This window comes from Microcebus murinus, chromosome 8 (assembly GCF_040939455.1).
Source record: "Microcebus murinus isolate Inina chromosome 8, M.murinus_Inina_mat1.0, whole genome shotgun sequence".
NCBI classification, from domain to species: domain Eukaryota; kingdom Metazoa; phylum Chordata; class Mammalia; order Primates; family Cheirogaleidae; genus Microcebus; species Microcebus murinus.
The window spans coordinates 69,247,206-69,269,197 of NC_134111.1; positions in this window are offsets into that span (position 1 = coordinate 69,247,206).

Genomic DNA, 21,992 nt, shown 5'->3' on the forward strand with positions numbered 1-21,992 from the left:
GGAAGGTGTTGCTTAAAGGCACAAAATTTCAGTTAGACAGGAGGGATAAGTTCAAGAGATCTACTGTACAACATGGTGACTATAGTTAATAACAATATATTGTATTCTACAAATTACTAACAGTAATTTTGTCTTTTCCCCCCACACAAAAAAAATGTTAAGAACATGAAGTAATGGATATGTTAATTAGCTCAATTAAGCCATTTCACAATGTATACATATTTCAAAACAACATGTCATACATGATAAATATATACAAGTTTCATTTGTCAGTTAAAAATAAATTTTTAAAAACTGAGAAAAAACAGAACAGAGTGACAACAGAGACCAATATTGGAACAATGTATCTGCAAGGCAAGACATGCCAAGCATTATCAATACCCACCAGAAGCTAAAAAGAAACAAGGAAGAATTCTTCCCTAGCATCTTTGGAGGAAGCCTGGCCTCCTGCTGACACCTTAATATAGAATTTCTAGTTCCAGAACCCTAAGAGTTTATTTCTATTATTTTAAGCCACCCAGTTTATGGGGTTTTTTCCCTAACAGTATCCCTAGAAAACTAATACAGAGATCTTGTTTTGCATTAGATGCCCACATTCCGGGTTTCCCTTTCATGCCAGTTAGCATATAAAGCCAGTGCCCACCAGAATCCTATTGCTCAAAATGTCCTGCCACTTAATTGAGAAGAGAGTGCTAAGAAGATAGCACTGGCTTCAGTTGAAGGGAAAGCAGGACAGCACTGTCCTACTGAACAACTTGGTGGGTTTACATCTCATATGTTCTTCCAGTGCTGCCAATGACTTCAAGTAATTACTGTAGTGTTGGCTGTAAATGCCAAAAACCTGATTTCTTTCCATAAAGCAGCTGGCCATGGCCACTTATCTTAATAAAAGTTGCCCAAGACCCTCAGGGCCTGATCAGAGATTATATGTTTTCTCTGTTCCCAGAGGGCACCTACATGTTCAGGCTTCCTCACCCCCTCTCTCTCCATGTGTCGGGACAATCCTTTCATTAGATGTCTTTTGTTTGCACAATCTATGTACTAACTCTTCCTCCACTACAGTAACTCAGCTGTAGTTCCCGATTCAGCAGCTTCTAAGAGCTAAATGGGGAGGGACAATGAGAGCCCTTTAGTTTCAACAATCTATATACTATTGCTAAGTGGGGAGCTACTGGATTGATAAATGGGGGGCTACTGTACCACAGGGAGCCACTCTCTCTTCTCAGCTCAGAATTCTGATCATCAAATCACCTATGGAGAGGTTTTTCAATGGAGAGATAACCCCAAATTTGCTTTTACCAAGTCCCATTCTGGCTGAAGGAGGCAGATATAGTCATTCTAGCTTTGCCACCTATGTGAAGAGCTTGTGGAAGATTCTATCTGTCAACCTCTCCCCAGAGACTACAATCCCCCAAATGTTATCCCACAAAATGTGAGGGAAGTGCCCCAATCCCTGCCTCTCAGGGTTAGGATGGGCAGCCTCTGAGGGGAGAGAGGGTGGATGGAATGACTAGAGGGTCCCAATAACTCAAGACCCTGCTGTGAGGATGGGAATTCACTACTGAGGACTCATATCTTGTTCAGCTTAAGCCAAATGAACTTCTGAGGGCTAAGAGTTGTATCCTAGCATCAAAGTGTCCTGAAGTGACTACAGTTAGGCTGAGGCCTTTTGCTCCTAAATGATGCAAGAGGAAAGGGAAACACAGATACGGACCCTGAGACTAAAATGGTTAATCAGATTTGGGCCTATTCTAAATGTCACCTCCACACAGAAAATCATGGAACAGCCTAAAGGAAAAGCTAAATTAAGACTGTAAAAGCCACATGGGTGGGTCACTCGGACATAACAAATTTGTATTATTTTTCTGTAGCTTCCACATTTTCTAGGGAGAGCTTAGGAAAAAATAAAATATCATTTCCATTTTATTAACAGGAACCAGAAAAGGAAGATGATCTTGCAAATGAGTCACTAGCATAGCAGATATACTTTTGTATCCAGAGTCTAATTCAAGTACAACAGATAAAGTTTTTTTGAAATGCCTATGCCTCATCACCATTATTGAATTAAGGAAAGGGCAGATACCACCTTGAGAAGTATAATAATTGATTTTTTTCCAAACAAAAAAAATAGAGAGGCGAGAGCCCAACCATTCTTTCATTAGTTAATGTGGAATGAAGAGAAAGTTGATGTGAAACAGATAAGAAGGCACCCAGCTCCTGATCTCCTCTCTCAGCAATGAAGTCATGGAAAGGGGGTCATATTAGACAGGTTAAGAAGAAAGCCATGAATAGGCTTTTGTCTTGTTTTCCACTTAAAATTATAGAGGAAGCCAGTTTCACAGTGTCCCCAAAACAATCTAGGAGTAGCCACAGAGCTAGGGAGATGAAGTTTTGACCTCTGGTGGGTCTCACCAGAATCCCGTTGGGCGTAAAAAGTACTGGCAGTGTCATGTGGAGAGGAGATCACTCCCAATGAGAGAAAAGTGACAATTTATCTGAAATCTGCAGAGTATACCCAGTTTAAGGATCAAACAGAAGTTACAGCTGGGCCTCAGAGGATTTTCAGGTGAAGCTATGTCAGGAGGAGGGACCCATGACCAGCCTGAAAAATAACTGAACAAGCAGGAACTCCCTGCTACAGTCAGAGGATGCTAGCAGGACACTCAGCCACCAGTGAGAATAGGGCCACTACTGCAGAGATCTGAGGAACCAGAAAACCAAGCAAAGTCTTGCAAACATAAATATTGAGATGTGAACTCTATTCTATCTATGCTGCCAGGAAATCACACAGTTCCTCCTGACACAAACATCACCTTGGAGAGAAGAGAGGAGAAAATCTAAAAGACTACATTCTTAAAAAGAGACAAATACCTGAAGACACTGAATTTATCAGATGGACTGAATTTAGTTTCATGGGTTATTTACTTATTTGCACTTCTTTCTCTTTGCACTTCAAGAGCACATCAGATGTAGTAAACAAAGAAGCCACATTGTGGTTGCTCATCAGAGCATACCTAAAGTCGATTGAAATCATCATATATGATAATACGTGAGCAACATACCAACATTTCTTGTATCACTACAGAGTTTATTGAATTCTTCAAGAAAACTCTGTCACAGTGACCATTTACAGATTTCATTCCATACTTTCAGGAAACTAACAAACCAAAAATAAAGGTGAGATAAAAAAGCTGTTGAAAGCATAAATTCAACTTCCAATTGCCATATGGATAGGGTAGGAAAATAAGGAACTACCTCCATATTTCATTCTAAATGTTACTCTTAATTGCTGTGTGATTAAAACCATGTTAACAAGAATTTTATATGAAATGAGCTGTTCACAATGAAGCATTGTTAGTTAAGACTCAAATGGGTAGGTCCAATTTCTTCAAGATCTCTGCTCCCAGAGGGTAATTCCTAAATACAGTGCCAAATTGAAATAGTCTTTCTGATGTAGGCAAAGAGATCCTCTGAGATTGAAAGGCATGAGATAACCTACTTGGAAGACTCAACAACAAATTTTAAATAATTATTTTCACAAATATCAACTGATGATAGAAGTAAAAATTGATCAATTGCACAGTAAGTGCAGTGAATGTGCTTTCTATATGCAAAATTCTTGTGATTTTAATCAAATGATTGGAATGTACAACAGATTAAAACCTATAGATATTATAAGAACACTCATGTTTAAAGTACATGGTATTCTGCAATAATTAATCAGCTATTTATTGTGTGAATAGAACATGACAGGAAAGAATGGAAGCTTATTTTACATGATCTGCATGCAATTTCCATTACAGAGGTACTTGGCTATTCCACATCTTTCTCCTTAAGGCAATACAAATGATTGTGCTAAAAAAAGTTACAAATTCAAAATTAAATGGTAATATAAATTTGGGATTAAAAACAGCATGGAAATATAAAATCTATGTAGAATGCATTTTAATTAAGAGAAATATCTACTGCTTGAATATGTCTAGGAATGTAAGCCTCTCTAAACTTCTACACATTCATTATATTTATAAAGTAAATTGGAAATAGCTCACATGACTATAAACTTTTCGTGTGCAGGAATCATGTCCTGTTCTTGTTGTGAACTTAGAACCTAGCATCAAATTTCATACTTAAAATTAAATGCAAAACAAATATGTGTTGACATTATTCTATTTATCTTTAAAGGAAAAGATTTTCTTTTTATTAAGTATCTATGTATACATATATCTCAAAATTAGAAACCCTTTCTAAAACCTATTAATTTGTTATGGCTTATCTTAAACCAAGACTAATATGGATTTCTTAAAACTAAAGATTTTTAAATGTAAACCCTAATTGAGCAATCAAACTGGATTCCACAAATATATTAATAAATATAAAAGTGAAGATACATTAAAACAGATCATAGACCTGTTGTTTATAAAGCAGCCTTACCCTTTGGAATTTTTACTTTTGAAACAAAAGTTATTCTCAGGCATTGCTCTATGTCTGTAGTGTGCTAATTTCAGAAACAATCAGCTGCTTGCACCTCTCCATGTGTCTGCAAATATCTGTAGGTGTGAAAATGTCATAAACAAGAGAAAAGTTCCTATATTAAGCTCACACCTTACTGTGATCAGAAGATGAAAATCAAAATTTCCATTAAGTATTTTCTGCAGTCAGGTTATTGAAATATTTATTGTTTTTGAAATAAAGAATTTCAGATAAACAAGAGGCCCACACTCTGAAATTATTAGTTTTTTTTTTGTTGTTGTCAGTTTTGTTTTTCTTTGGAGCCAACAAAAGTCCACCAGCTTGCTTCTTTATTAGCAGAGATGAGAAGTGAGAAGAAGAAAGAAAGATAGAAAGAAAGGACCTCACACAATATAAAGGAACTTCCCTCCCTCATTACATTGAAAATTAAAATAACCAATAGAGTAGAATCAGGCATGTTTGTTTTCCTTTTCAAGTTTGCCCATATCACATCTGCTGATGTTGAGAGTTGTGGTAACTCTAGTTAGTTGTCTTGGCAAGGAAATTTTAGGACCAAAGGAAATCTGTGTTAGTCTTTTCTTATTTCCCAATTTATCTTTATATAAAAATTATAAGAAAAATGATTCTAGTCTTTTTGTTCACAGCAGATGCAACTTAATCTACTTCTGAAGATTAATAGAACTTCTAATAAATAGACTGCATAAAACTATTAAAAATGAAGACAAGAAAACAACAAAGCAAAGAGATTATTTACAATTAAAAACACACACAAAAAAATCACTTCAAGAAATGAGTCTTTGCCAGGGAAGCTGGAGAACTTGATTTCAAGTTATGAACAAGAAAAAGAAAAAAATTTCTGAAACTCCTAGAACTACCAAATTTAAACACTTTTCATATGTCTAGTTATATTAAGTTACTGGATGTCAATTTATAAAAAAGAAATGTGACATAACAAGGAAATGTGATATCACCTATTCCTGCCACCTTGGCCTCTGCAGCAAATGCCTGTGGATCATATTTTGGGGAAAACACAAAGTCTAGAGAACATTGGGAAAAATATATACACGTATTTGATAGAAACCTTACCATAAGGCCGGGCGCTGTGGCTCACGCCTGTAATCCTAGCTCTTGGGAGGCCGAGGCGGGCGGATTGCTCAAGGTCAGGAGTTCAAAACCAGCCTGAGCAAGAGCGAGACCCCGTCTCTACTATAAATAGAAAGAAATTAATTGGCCAACTGATATATATATAAAAAAAAAAAAAATTAGCTGGGCATGGTGGCGCATGCCTGTAGTCCCAGCTACTTGGGAGGCTGAGGCAGGAGGATCACTCAAGCCCAGGAGTTTGAGGTTGCTGTGAGCTAGGCTGACGCCACGGCACTCACTCTAGCCTGGACAACAAAGCGAGACTCTGTCTCAAAAAAAAAAAAAAAAAAAAAAAGAAACCTTACCATATTCTCTCTTCTTACTGCAAATGTTAAACAATTGAATTTATTGGAAAAGTTGATCTGGGGTTTATCTGTGTTCTTTAAAAAAAACAAAGGAGATAACAAGTAAATTTGCTATGAAAGCACATTCTCTGAAGGAGAGAGATGACAACTTCCTAGTCAAAAAACTGGTTACAATCTTAGGCTTTGGTATCAGAAGTCCTCAATTCAAGTTCAGCTTCCCATAATCACTGATAGTCTGATTGTGGGAAAGTTTTCAAAGTTTTCTAAGTTAGAGTGTCTGATTCTTCATGAGAAATTTTTCAAAAAATAATACTTTCCTCTTACAGTTGTTAGGAACATGATATTAGATTGTTTATGTAAAATGCTTTGTGTAGTACTTAGCATATAATACATACATTTCTATACCTGTGGTAAACAATAATGGATAACAGAGACCGTGATCATTGTCTAATCAATCATTACTAATTCAAAGGCTTAAAGGCCACTATGAATTTTTTCTCATAAAAATATCTGTCATATTTGTGTTATGACTCCCTCATTATATAGTATTATAATATTAACAAGAGCAATAATTATATAAAGATGATAGCTAGCATTTATTGATATTGGATCAATGGTAGGCATTCCTCTAAGTGTTCTAACAGTTTAAAATATAAAATTTCACAGCTACCTTATGAGGTAGGTACTGTCATTTTGTCCATTTAACTAAAGAAACTGGGCCTCAGAGGCAAGGACTAACTTAGCCAAGATCACACACCTTATGGGTTGGAACCTAGACTGTTTGAAAACCTAGGTAGACTGTTTCTAGAACTCATATATACAATCCTATGTCCAAAATTTCTTGCAAGACAAAACATTTATTTTAAAGCAGTCATCAGGGATTTAACTGTATAATACTCACTGATGATCACACTCGTACAGCTGAATCACTATGTACTTTTAAAGCTATTCAACCTATAGTGTTCTATTAACCTCTCTTCATCTAGGAATCATTCAGGCTATGTTGTTCACTAACAAATATAATTGTCTTTTAATTGCACCAAGAATCATGTTAAGTTACTACTTTTTAATTTTATTCTAGCTTTAAAAATCTTGGAAGAGGATGCTAAATTGTTTAGACATTACAAAGCCAAGTGCAATTCTGACCCAAGCACTCATATTCACCTGCATACACAAATTTATTTATACACCCATAGATTTATGGATAATACATCTATAAAAATGTAGCCCACTTTAGCTGTTTATAGAATCAGTAAAGTCCAGAACATGTGTATTAAAAATCTGTTTTTAAAAGTCCTTTCTGTTGTTTCTAAGCTGAAATCTACCTATCCATTAAGGTAGCATAGAAATTTCTTAGAAATTAATTTGAACTCATACTGTGAATCTTGTCCTTCAAACTTTCCTGAAACTCCCTGGTGACTCATGGACGATTATGATATCCTGAAATGCTAATAAAACTATAAGGCAATATTGTACAATGATTAAAAGCTATTGGGTTTAGATCAGATAGAAAGGATGAGATTTCCAGCTCTATTACTTCTTAGGTTTGTGATTTGGGCAATTTATTCAATCATCTGTAAAATGGGAATAAAAATTTAACTTATTTGACTTTGTGTGGATGAAATAAAATTTTATATATATATATATGTATGTATATATATATATACATATAGACTACACACAATATAAGGCATCTATAAATTCTCAATAATTATAACTTGGTCATAATATTATTTTTTATAGTCAAAATATTATAATGTTTGAAGTTGTGAGAAAACAAGTTATATTTTCTTTAAGAACTGCAAACAGAGCAAGTAAAAAGTATTTTATTCATAGTGTATATTCAGCTTTACATTCTTTTTATTCTTTGGCCAAAAAGGAAATTCATTATTCTTCCTAGGATTGCTCTACAGAATTTCTGTTTCCTTTAGGCTTTCATTGATGGTCAGCCACAATGAGCTTTCGCTTAAAGGACCTTATGCTAGAAGTAGAATATACAATAATGCCTGTCCATAGCACGTGATTACCAAATAGGAAAGTATGCTTCCATTCCTGTTAAATTTGTGTTGTACAGCCTAAGTCTTTGAAACTAGCATCTCTTGTATTTTTCAAGTTCTCAACTTATAGAGGGATTCCATTATGTTTTATAATCTATTTCCTATCAGTCTCACAGAAAATGGATAGCTGAGATATTCTTGTTTGAGAAAAAGAGCTGTATTTGGTACCATCACCTATGTGATCTGAGTTTAGATAAATACAAGAGTCTTAAACTTCAGATCACAAATTTTGAAGCAATGAGCCTTGGAACTCACACATATGTCTGAATACTAAACTTTACAATGGAATTTTAATTGTGCATGTATGTTATTTTACTTTTCTATTTTATCTACTCCATCTTACCTTCATTCAATCACTAGAGTTTTCTCTGCATCTTAATATCATTGAGTTGGAAGTTATATTACAAGTACCAAGAATATTACAAAAAGTGAAATAGAGTTACTCATATAAATAATGAATAATTGAAGAACCATTTTAAAGTGATATATCCAAGAGTACAAATTAACAGAGGATTGTGTAGCTGACTAAACTTGGTAAGAGTAATGATCAGATCAGACCAATTAGAAAAGCTTCCTGAAAAATATATGTTTTGAAGTTGGAAAGGCATGTGCAAGAAAAGCCTGGAGTCAGAACCATTCCAAGATATAAACCAGAACGGTAAGTTTGAATTCAGTAGAAGATCCCACCACAGAGTAAGGAGACTTAAACTTGATAAAATAAAAGTAAATAAGCCCCTGGGATGTATTTTTAACAAGTAGTTTTCAGAGAATGATCAGAAAATGTCCTTTTCTCTAGGTAGTGTTAATAGAAAATGCAAAATACCTTTCATCAGCTGATGTTTTTTGAATCGTATAGTTTCTTCTGAATGGTAGCTTTAGTATTTCAAATGAAACACAGTATCAGACAGCTTGAGGTAGCCAGTTAAAATGCAATCAGCAAATTATGTAGCTGTAATTGTATCCTCACTCTCCACACCTTGAGAAGGCATATCTGGATATTATTTATTACCTGAATGATTTTTCAATGTTGATGAAATTGTTTTGTCAATATTTGCAAACTTCCATACTATCAGGTAGAGTTTAAGCAGAAAAAAAGACAACTGGTTGTATGTTCTTTCAGGTGCTAAAGCAGCAGGCACACACAAAATAAAACTTTTTAAATGAGAAACTGGAATTATCCTATGACTTTTAGAAGGAATGCATGCATCTGTTACCTGCATTGCAAGAGCAAATTAACAGACAAAACATCAGCTTCATGATATTTTTGCACTGCATTGGTAAAATACATCAGAACTTACATGAAAACACCAAAAAAAAAAAAAAAACTATTATCAGATCAATTGTAGAACTCATGCTCCTCAGCTTCTTCAGGTACAGCTTCAATTGGCCCAGAAGAGAGAGAAATTTCTCTCAAAGTTAATCTCAGGTGAGCTGGGTATAGACTAATTTACCCCAATTAAGGAGACTTGCAAGGATAAGAGCTTTAAGAATAACAGTCAGACTGGCCCTTATGACTTGTATCAGAGGTATATGTTTTGTGTTGCTATAATGTATAGTTCATTCAGAAAAAATTCTGTACAGTGATAGTAACATAGACTACTCAAGAATGGTAATACCCAAAGGAGGTAGCTTTAATTTAGGATACAATATGATGTTATCATTATAATAATTTTAATATGATTTAAGTTGTCAGAACATTTAGGAAACATTATTGTGTTGAATTGTTTAGGAGAATTTAGTTTTGTAATCAATACTTAAAATTTTCAATATATTTTAAAGTAGTTTGTCCCATTCCAGCAGCTGTAGCTAAAAAAAATTTTTTTAAGAAAAAAAAATTAAGTAGTTTATGGTTTACTAGCCATAGTCAATATTCTGTGTTAGGAAAAATGTTGAATAAAAATGTAAGTTTTTTTTAAAAAGTTGGGTATTACATATAAATAGTAACTGAATTCTCTCCACCAATGTAAACAATGGCTCTTGGACAACAATAACCTTAGGAACAATTAGTAAAAACTCAAAAAAAATGCACTTGAGACAGACTGAGTTCCCAAGCAGTTGGAGACATGCTGTTTTTGAGATAGATGTCTGTGGAATATCTGGTTAGAAATATCTAGCAGGTAGTTGAAAATACTGATAACATCTATCTGGAGTTTGTGTGTAATGTTGGAGCTGATATAGAAGTATCAGTGCCAAGATTGTAATTATAGCCAAAGGAGTTGATGAGATGTTCCAAAAAGGTAGCATTTGGAAGCCCCAGGAGTTTAGTTTAATCTCAGTTTTCCTGGAACTGTCTTAATAACACTCTCCTCAAATTTGGTACCACACAGAGGTGAACTGCTATCCCCAAAACTCTGTAAGATCAAGAACTAGATTCAAAGAATTTATAATAAACTTGCTGATAATAAACTTTCTACATGACCTTGAACAGATATTTTATATCTCTGGGATTCAGCTGCCTTATGAATTAAATAATCATGTTTGACTAGATGGTTTCTAAGAAAACTCTTCTATTCAATGACACTATGAAATCCTATGGCATAACCAGCATAGAACATCTAATTTAGCACTGATCTCAAGTCAGAATTAAACCAACACAAGTTTTGATATTTCCATAACACAAAGATGTTTTTAAAAGTGAATTGTGTGTTTTCTAGTAATAATATTATTTTAATAACAATATTATTACTGACTCTATTAACATAATCTTTTATATATGCCATTTAATGTGTTTTTACCTGAAGAAATCTTTAGATAGTTGTAAGGGAAACTGCATTTGTATAGGCAACAGGTTTCCTAAGACAAACTAAGATGACTGCCACAGTGTTTTTCCCAGCCCAACCCCCTTGGCTAGCCGGCCTTCCAGGGAAGCATGAGTCCGCATACTCATGTAACCAAGGTGTTATCTCCTGTGTGAACCCATGTGATCATGCTTCCCCCTGGCATCTTGCCACTATTGTTCAGAGCCGTATGTAAGTGCTCACCGTGTTCTCGGCCATGATTTTCACCACTGCTGTATCCCCCAACTATAAAGAGCATGTCTCACCCACCTGCTGCCACTCGCCTTTTCTTCCAATTTCTGAAGGCTGTGCCGGAACACAAGCTTGCCACAGAGCATCCTTCTCACACTTCGCATAGTCTGTCAGGATCCAGAGGGGTAAGTGTCCTCTCCACCCCAGCAAGGGAGAAAAGGTGGCCTTCTACAGGCCTGTGGCAGCCAGTGGCAGTGGTCCTCATGTCGTGGTCCCCTGCCACGGGGTGGGAGCAGGTGGAACATATGCCTGCCAACCTTGAAAAGGCCTTGAAGGCCTAGGGAGCAAGTAGCGGCTGGTTGGGTGGGCTGGCTCTTCCTTACAGCCCTCAGGGAGCAGCATAAGATACCCTTCGGCAAGAAGGCCAGGTAAGGGAGTTATGAGAGATAGATGGAAATTTGGAAGCCCACCTGGAGGAGCTGGAGAAAGAGTTAAGCAGTCTGACCTTGGACGCTGAGGAAACCGCGAGTAGGCAGCAGACTGAGGACGCCCCCTGCTGAAAGCCCGCTGGGTGGGTCCTGACACAGAGAATGGAGCATGCACAACCCATGGGGCTGGGGTGGAGAGGCAGGGTGCACATCCATAACAATGCATCCTTCCCTGAGGCAGAGGCTACAGACAGGTGGTCACCCCGTGGTGAGGGCGACCACTCCTTGCTTAAATGGCTTGTGGCTGCTGCCCGCACAGTATGGGATGACGCCAGAGAACTACCCGAAACCATAAGTGGACTTCATACACAAACTTAATTCATACTCTTCAGGAGTTGGGAATGCACCAAGCCATTTTTGTAGCAGATAACTGGCAGGGACCCGACAAGGAGCACTTCACCACACGCATGCATGACCTAATCTTAGCCACAGCGCCCCTGGTTCATTTGGCTCACTGGCAGCTGTGCTTACTCCCTATGTGAGGAAGCAGACACGTGAGGTCATGGCCATAGCAGCTCTGGGAGATGCCAAAGAGTGGAAAGGGGGGAAAGGACAAGTACATAGACTACAAGGACCCAGGAAGAGCCTGCGAGCTCAGGGCCCCCTGCAGAAGAAAGCAGTACGGGGGCCCAGAAGGTGTCTCGAACCCAGATGTGGCTAGACTTCCTACTAGCAGGGATAAAGAGAAGATAAACAGCCTAGTGAAGTATTACTGGCTTTGTGGAATCAGCTGGCTCCTATCAGCAATTCATGAAAGCACCCAAGAGATGGGGAGCCGAGACTCGCAATGTGTTGCTGCATGATTTTATGTTTGAAACCCCCCTCTTTGATATAGACTACTAGGGGTTAGGCAAAAGCACCCAGTTAGAGGGGACCCCAGATGACCAGAGGCCACATGTGGAACTTGCTATTCATTGGTCCCCTACAAATGTGCTGCAGGTTTTGGCCATGGTGGACATGGGAGCTAACTGCTCCCTAATCTATGGAAACCCTGAGCGATTTTCTTGAGAGACAGCCCACATAGACAGCTATGGTGGGCAAACTGTTGAAGTAAAGCAAATGACTATTCCACTGGGGATGGGGTGTTAGGCCCCCAGGCCTGACACTGTGTATGTATCTCCTGTAAAGGAATATATTCTGGGTGTTGACATTCTGTGTGGCTTTACCCTAACCACCTTTATGGGTAAGTTCCACCTCTGAGTTAGGGTTGTGAAGCCGGTGGTGCATGGCCACCCCAATCACCCACCACAGATCTTGCCCACACCTCAACATGTGATATGCACCTGACAGTATTGTTTGCCCAGGGGGCACAAAGAAATTTCACAAACCATATTGCAGCCACAAAAGGCTGGCATAGTGCACCTGGTTTACAGTCCACTGGCTGATTAAGAAACTAGATGGAACTTGGAGAATGATAGTAGACTACCAGGAGCTGAATAAAGAAATTCCCCCACTGCATGCCATGGTGCCATCTATACTGGATCTGATGGATCAACTCTGACTTCGGTGCTTGGACAGTACCACTATGGCCCAACTGTTGCAGCCATTGCATTCATTCTCTAAAAAGAGGGCACAGTGAGACTGGTCCCTGTAGGCAGAGGTCTCTTTTATGGCAGCCAAGAGGGCTGTTGCACAGGCCCCAATACTACAAGTAGTAGACTGCTCATAGACATTTGACCTCGATGTGACAGTCAACTCAAGCAGAATGGACTGGAGTTTGCGGCAATGCTAGCATAAGCTGCGGGTCCCTATTAGGTATTGGTCCTAGATTTGAAAAGGCTGCCAGAAGCACTATTCCTTGGTGGAAAGTAGCTGGTGGCTGTGTATGCCACCCTTCAGGCCTTTGAAGCTATAACTGGGCAGTTTAAGGTGTTAGTGCATGCCATATACCCCATAGCAAGATGCGTGAGGTCATGGATAACCAGCCCATGATCAGGGGTAGCCCAGACATCCATTCTGGTGAAGTGGGGAGATTACTTGGAGCAACAAGCAGAGTTCAGCTCCAGCCCTTTAACTGCAGAGTTTCAGACAGTACTGGGTCCTGTTGAATTTGTGTCTGATGCTGACCCTCAGACCATGGTAATACCTAGGGAAGAGAGCCCGTACCTTAAAGGATGGAGTCTCACTCCTGTGGAGACACGAATCATAATAAAACTTAATTTAAAATGGGGCAGGGGCAGCCAATGGGCTGAATTGTGTGCTGTGATCATGCATGAGCCATCCCCTTTACATGTCTGTACTGATAACTAGGCCATGTTTAAAGACCTCACTGTCTGGTTACCTACATGAAAAGCCCAAGGTTGGCTAGTAAGGCACTGCCAGATATGAGTGAATTTATCTTCCTGCTTATTCGACAGGAAGGTGCACATGGAGATGGCCATATGTCCCATGGAAGGTCCTCCACACCTTTACCAAAAAAACCACATAATTCGAATGTCATGTTCTCGCACTGGTATCTGGAGAAATGGACTACATGGTGATTCCACATAGTAGCTCTCTTTTCCCCTGGGTCTGGAGCTATTAAGATAGAGATAGAAGTGAATACCCTAGAGGAGCATACTGCTCAGGCCCTGAATCAAAACTGACAGTTCTTGGCCTTCCTGATGGATGAGGTCACTCAGATGAGAAAGGTAGTTTTACAGAATTGCATGGCACTTGATCTCACTACAGCTCAAGGAGGCACACGCACAGTCATACATACTGAATGTTGTATATATACCTGATCACCAGGAGGATATTTCCACTGCATTGAAGGAAGTTGATGGCAAAAATACCGGCCATCCAACAGTTAACTGGAGACTCACTACAGCAATGGTGGGAACGTCTCTTGTCCTCCTGGTGTTGGACCCTTTTAATGTTAGGAGCTACTGGCTATAGTCTGGTAATACTGTGTTGTTTCCCGTATTGTTGTTGTGGCCTTTGTGTCCAAGGTGCCTCCCTAAGGGTTCGTGTGTCTGCCATGAAGCCTATCACCTAGAGGGTGAAATGTAAGGGAAACTGCATTTGTACAAGCAATAGGTTTCTTAGGCCAAATAAGATGACTACCACGGTGTTTCCCTGGTTAGCCAGCCTTCAGGGTAGACATGGGTCAGCATACTCATGTAACTAAGGTATTATCTCCTATGTGAACCCATGTGATCATACTTTCCCATGGCATCCTACCACTATTGTTCAGAGCCATATATAAGCACTCACCATGTTCTCGGCCATGCTTTTTGCCACTGCTGTATCCCCCTACAATAAAGAGCATGTCTCACCTGCCCACTGCCACTCGCCTTTTCTTCCAATTTCTGAAGCCTGCACTGGAGCACAAGCTAGCCACCGAGCATTCTCCTCACAATAGAATTTTTTTAAAAAAGTAATAGCTCCTCATTTAAAAGACCCAGCTATTCAGTCAATCTATTCATAACTGGTATATTTCTAAAAATTATAAGCACAGAGATACATCATCTAATAGACTCACCTCTTTTAGTTAGAAAACATTAAGCTTCTATTTGTTATTACTAAATTAAGGCCATAGGTTATAATGACATATCTTTAACTATTTTTTTGCCATTAATCCTTAAACTTTTGAATATCAGAGGCAGTTTTCTTAGTAACAATTATTATTTTATTGCCAAAGGTAAGAAACTCAATATATGCCATCAGATCACAGAAATGATAGACTTGTGTTTATCATTTAGACTATATTTTTGTTCATCTGAATGTAAAATGCCTTAGGCAACAAGATTTTTCTATTTGATTAACTCTCCAGAGAAAATGGAAGCCTGAAAATCTTCCTTTGCACTTATGTAAAAAGCTTGCTGTTTGAAATAAAAACTATAATTTACTATACAAGGATATCTGAAAGTATTCACTGAAAGAATAAGATAAGGTATATTTAGAAGTGTCTCTTCTTTCAGTTGAAAATTTTTACCTAATTCATTCAAATATATTTCTGAAGACAAAGTATTATTATAGTCCTAAATCTTTTTTTAAGGAAACAAGAGCATTAACTTCTAATACTTGTAGTTATCCTTCTAACTTTAAAAGTATAGTGCAATGCATATTGGCCTAAATTGAATGGTTTATATGCAAATGCACTTACTCTCATCTCTTATCCTGATTCTTTCTTCCTTTAATAATTATCTTTTGGCAGCATTTGAATATGGGAAGCCACATTGCACAATTTCAATTTGACAAAGAATACAAGGAAACTGGGGTAGACTGACAAAGGAAAAGATTGTATGATACTTTCACCTGATGAAATCAAGAAAAAGAAACACATCTGTGGATAGAGAGGGGAAGAGAATAAACATCTGGCAATAGAGATATATTTTGCTTCTGAATCTCTTTTTATTACCTTTCATAGATTTTGTGTGTATGTGTGTACTATTGCATGCTGATATAATTTTATGCATAGAGAAAAATTACAAGAATAATATTCTATACTAATATTCAACAGTTAGAGTTTCTTTTTTTTTTTTTTTTTTTTTTTTTTACATTTTCTTCAGTTTGCTTTATTGCTCTTCCTCACCTTCTTCCCCTCACCCTTTTCTGTCTTACCAGTCCCCACTTATCCAGGGTGTGCACGTGTGTACACAAATACGCACACACACTCACATAATTTCTACTGAGCTTTTGAGAGTAAATTGGAGACATTCTGCCATCAATACTCCAAAATTTTCAGTGTGCATTTCAGGAGAATGAGAGCATTCTCTTAAATAACTACAATCTAATAGGTCAAAGAACAAAATATAACACTAATCCAATACCATTATTTAACCTACAGTCCATAATCAAATTTCACTAGTTGATCCAATAATGTCCTTTATAGCTATTATTTTTTACCTTTCCAGGATGTACCCAAGATCTCGTATTACATTTAGTTGTCATGACTCTTAAGTTTCCTTTAGACTGGAACAGTTTTTCTCAACTTTTTCTTGATCTTGACATTTTTGAAACATTGAAGTGGCAGTTATTGGTAGTGTAGCCTCAAATTAGGTTGTCTGATTTTTCCTCCTGATACAATTCAAGTTATGCATTTTTGGCAGAATATTATGTCCTTCTGAGTACATCATATCAGCAACATATGATATTGGTTGTTCCAAAACTGATGATATCAACTTCAGTTGGTGGATTACATGATGTATGCCTGGTTTCTCCACTTTAAGTTTTTTATTTTTTACTTTATAATTAATAGGCAATGTTAAGGGAGATACTCCGAGACTCCATTAATATCCTATTTCTAATAAAACCTCCATTCACTAATTTTAAATTATTGTAATACTCTAACTCCATTATTCTTTCTACATTTATTTACTAGCATTCTTCCACAAAAAAAAGCTCTCCCTTTTCCCCCATTAATTGATTTATAGCTATATAAACTCTCAGGTTTTTATTATTAGTGTATAATTTATTTCTGTCATAATTTTATCCTAAAATTCCCCCATAGTTGACCAGTGAGAGCCCTATCAAGTTGGCTCCTATTAAGTTTTTGGTATTGTCCCATCATTCCTTGAACACTTTATGGATTTCTGACACAACAAGGTATTCTAAGATCATTTTATACTTTCTCTGCACTAGTCCTGGAATCAGCATTTTCTCTAAATGTTCTTGGATTTCTTTAAGTGGAAAATGGTATTAGACACAAAGATATGGATATTAAGTGTGATTAAATAATAAACATACACATTGATGAGTATATGATGACACTTCCAATTTCCACCATTTCTGACATATTTGTCAGTTTGCTTACACCTAGAGACAAAAAAAGGTGAAAAAGTGGTTTCAGAATTGTTAACCCATACCACTCGGATAAGCAAACCTTTATTAAGTTAAGCAAGTCTGTTTTTAAATTAAAAATTTATAAATACACAAATCTTTAGTGTACAACTCAATTTTATTTTTATTCCATATATATATACCTATAATGCATGCCCTTATCAAAATATATTAAGAGATCACTTCTGTTTCCAAGATAGTTTTCTTTCCAATCCCCCCCTGCCAGAGTCAAACACTTTTGTGATTTTTTTTTCACCATAAATTGTTTTACTTGTTCATAAAAATGGATTCATACAGTATGTACTACATTGTGCCTGGCTTCCTTAGCTTAGCCTAATATGTCTCTAAAATTTGTCAACGTTGTTGCATTAGCAGCATGTTCTCTTTTTAATTGCTGGTAATATTGTTTTATGAACATACCAAAATTATATTTATATGACACCATTTGATGATGTTTTACCAAATATAGTACATTGCTAATATAAGTACCATCGTCTCTAAAGCAGTATTAACATTTTTTTTTCTATCTTAATAGAGGATTTGGGAAATAAGTAAAAAATAATTACTGGCAGAAAAGTTGCTAATACAAACTCAATTTACTTCTTCAATGAAAAATGAATCTTAAAATATATGATGACTCAGGGCAAATATATGTATATATATTTGTATATATATATTTGTATATTTGTATACAAATATGTGTGTGTGTATATATATATATATATATATATATACACATATATATGTCATTTGCTATAATTTAGTATCAAAGGAATTGAATTTACAACCAAAAAACATAAGTTCTTATCCCAAACCTAGTGCCTACTAGCCATGTGACTTTGGGCAAGTCACTTCATCTTCCTGAGCCTCAATTTCCATATGTATGAAAAAAGAAAATAGAATTTTCATCATACAGAAAAATCAAAATCAAATGAGTTTAGTAAATAATAATGAGCTATACAAAGTGTTATGATATTTACCTAAAATACAAAGTTAAAATAGCAGTTCTGTGAATTGAGCACCAATGGGTATTTTGTATACATTTTTCCCCCACTTTAGAAATCTAGTGTGAATTGGAAGCTTATAAACTGGTGCCATCAAACTGTCTGGAACTTATTTTGTGATTTCAAGAAAATCAGCTTTGGGATTCAGACTCCTCTGGCCCTGCTATTAATCTAATCTAGTTCTCAGGAAGCATGTTAGGAACATAGGTAAGCTCCCAAACCTATCTTGGGTGTCTTGCCTAATGTTTCACAGTATAATTATTCAATCAGAATTTTTATCTCTGGTACCAAAATGTCACTCAGGATTTTGAAGTAAGGCCTGAGGATATCTTCAAACACAGCAACAACATTAGGCATTATGCTTCTTATATTAATTTTAGTCATCATCTCCATCCTCTAGTTCACCCAGCATGTTAAACAGATTCTTGTCAATTTATTTTCCAGGGGTTATACAATGGTGTTAAGTTATAATCTATATCTAAAGCACTTTCAATATACAATAATGTTATATCTTAATGTGAGTTGATAAGAACTGAGTGACTGCAAATGGTATGGATAGATTCTTAAAGCTGTCTATGCAATATGAGATGATCTTAAAATTTAATTTGAGCAATAAAAATTGAACTAAAGAACCTAAGAAATGGAAATTTACCCAAACTAAAAAGCAAGCATGAATCAATCCCATTGCTGAAACTGTGCTGGGAAGATAAGAACATGAAAGTTTCAGTACATAGTTTGTGTAAAAGCCCTGCTCTGTGGACTCCAGATGATTTAATGTGACTCCAGTTTGCCCATTTTATCCAGTGCCTTCTCATTCCCTGCTTTAGAAATCCAACTCCTGCATCACCTGTGTGCCAGTCTCAATCTCATAAAACTTTCTTTGTAACTGCCCTTTCCAACACTTTGTCCTTACAAGTATTTCTTTGCAAGATTATTAATAAAACCAATTTGATTTTTTGATAATGGTTTTCCTGGTAATCTTTGTAGAGATCTTTACTATTTTATGAGGCTCCATTTGGACCTATTCAAGGTTCCTCTCTGAATGGCCCAAGACCTTTGATTTGGGACTCTCTGGCACTTCTAATACCCTTTGGCCCATTCCTACAGGAGCCTGTATTAGGCTGCTCTAGTAACGTTCCAACAAGAGATATGAGCTCTGATCTTTATGCAGTAAGCCCCTTGCTGGATTCATCCTTTATCCTAGAAAATGGTCTTTCAGGAACATTTTAAGATCTATTGATACATTGAATATTATAACCAGATACTTCAACCAAATATAGTTATGTTTTCATGAGTTTGTATAATAGTTAATGTAAACCACCCCCTAACAGATCTAATTAGATCTTAAAAGGTTCCTGAAAGACCATTTTCTAGGATAAAGGATGAATCCAGCTGCACTAGAATGTTTATAGCAACACAATTCACAATTGCAAAGATGTGGAAACAACCCAAGTGCCCATCAATACATGTGTGGATTATTAAAATGTGGTATATGTATACCACAGAGTTCTACTCGGTCACAAAAAACAACGGTGATCTAGCACCTCTTGTATTATCCTGGATAGAGCTGGAGCCCATTCTACTAAGTGAAGTATCACAAGAATAGAAAAACAAGCACCACTGTACTCACTATCAAATTGGTTTTACTTGATCAACACTTAAGTACACATATAGTAATAATGTTTATGGGGTGCCACGCAGGTGGGAGGGCGGAAGACGTGATGAGTATATTCACACCTAATGCGTGCGGTGCACACCCATTAGGGGATGGACACGCTCGAACCTCTGACTCGGGTGGGGCAAAGGCAATATATGTAACCTCAACATTTGTATCCCCGTAATATGCTGAAATTAAAAAATTAAAAAATAAATAGACAAGTAAAATCTAACAACAAAAAAAGAAATGGATTGTGTATAAGTCAAGCTGCCTCATTTTTATAAACTCTATGGAAAGCCTTACTACTCAGCCCTAATCAATGCTTTTTTTAGTGCAGATCTATTTTATACTCTAATTCCTCTGTCTGGTGTCAGACTACTGTTGCTAAGTGACACCATAACCATATAGGGATATATCTCATAGGGATATACTGGCTAAAAACTCATCATTTGGTGGCCACCAATATCTGGTAGTGTATCTGATCTGAAAAGCCTATTTCCTACAAAGTATTAAAAGAAATTGAAGAGAGACTTCTTGGAAAATATTATTCTTAAAGAATTTGTACAAAGTACAAATTGAATAGAGATTTCTTAGAAAACACCTTCCAGATAATCCCTGATATCATCTTTGGTTTGTATTGGCCATCAATTTCTTCTGTTTTGAAAAAAGAAAAAAGAGATCCTTGTATTACTTAATTCAAGAAGAATGGCTTTCTTTGGCTGAGATTTAAATCTCATCTACTAGTGTAAAATTCTGGACATCTGTTTTCTGTTCTCAAGCTTCTTCATCTCATACTTTCCAAGAGGCCAGAAAAGCAGGGAACATCCTACTTACTATGGTTTAGATTTTTGCAGGAATGTTGGATGATTCTACTAAGACATATATCTTGTCACCCAACAAGTTCACAAGATTGTGGCTCCAAACACGGCAGCCCTCGATATAATACTGTCCTCTCAAGTTAGAACATGACATATCAGGGGGAAATATTTTACTATCTGTAAAAATCTTTCTGGGATCTTTAATGTAACTAAAACTATTTAAGAAAAAATTCAAAAAATTAGGTAATTTACATAACACCACTGTACTTTTAGGTTCTGTTGGATCTTCAAATTGAGGTTGAAATCTCTTGGTTTAACTTGGCACAGTTGGCTCCTAGCTTAGAGTCCACCTCAAAGTCTCATCACAATACGTTTTTTAAATATTGGTCTTTATGCCAGTCCTGAAACAATGTTCTCCATAATCCTGAATTCTAGTATCCCTCTAGGTGATATAACAATAATTCAGCTGCAGCAAGAACTAGCTCATGTTGACATCCAAATGCATATCAATGTGACAAAAGTCAACTACAATATAGATCTTGACTCAGTACCTTGAGAGATAGGCAATCTGATAGTCTTGACTGAAGGATGACTAAAAAGCAGATGAGAAATAAAAACTTAAAAATCTAACAAATGAAAATTAACCAATACTTCAAAAATCAAATAACCACCCCCATTTCCACTGCTCTGAAAAGAAAAACATACAAAAAGTCAGTAAGGAATTAACTTGAAGGCTTCCAGACAATTAAAAGTACATCCACCAGTTTAACTTATCCCTATGCCAGTCTCCTGGAATGCGAAGTCCACCCAAAAATCACTGAAGTTCTTATCCCTGGCACAAGGCTTCTGTAACTTTCCTTCTTTAGCCATAATGAAAACTATGCTCTTCATAACATTCTCCTTTGCCAGAAAGATTATGAATAAACTCAGCTTGTTTGTTGAGATAGTTTTTGGTAGTGATCTTTATTGGGATTTCAACAAATTATTCCTATGATTACTTTTTCATTTACTTAGCTGATGTGTATCTGTTATCAGTGGTTTTAAACTAAAATGGTTTTTAGATGTAAAAAGTTAAATTTGCTACAGCTGATTGTCCTTTGAACCAAACTATGTGTGTTACTGTGTTCTCCAGAAATTTACAAACACACACATACACACAAAATATATAGATACACAAAGGCACATACACCACACACAAAATTTTCTAAATTGGCAAATCATTTATCTGCATGACTAACCCAATTATTACCAAAATAGTAACTGTAGGAAGAATAGACATTAGGAATTCTGAGTATTAAAAACTTTCTTCTGAGAATTC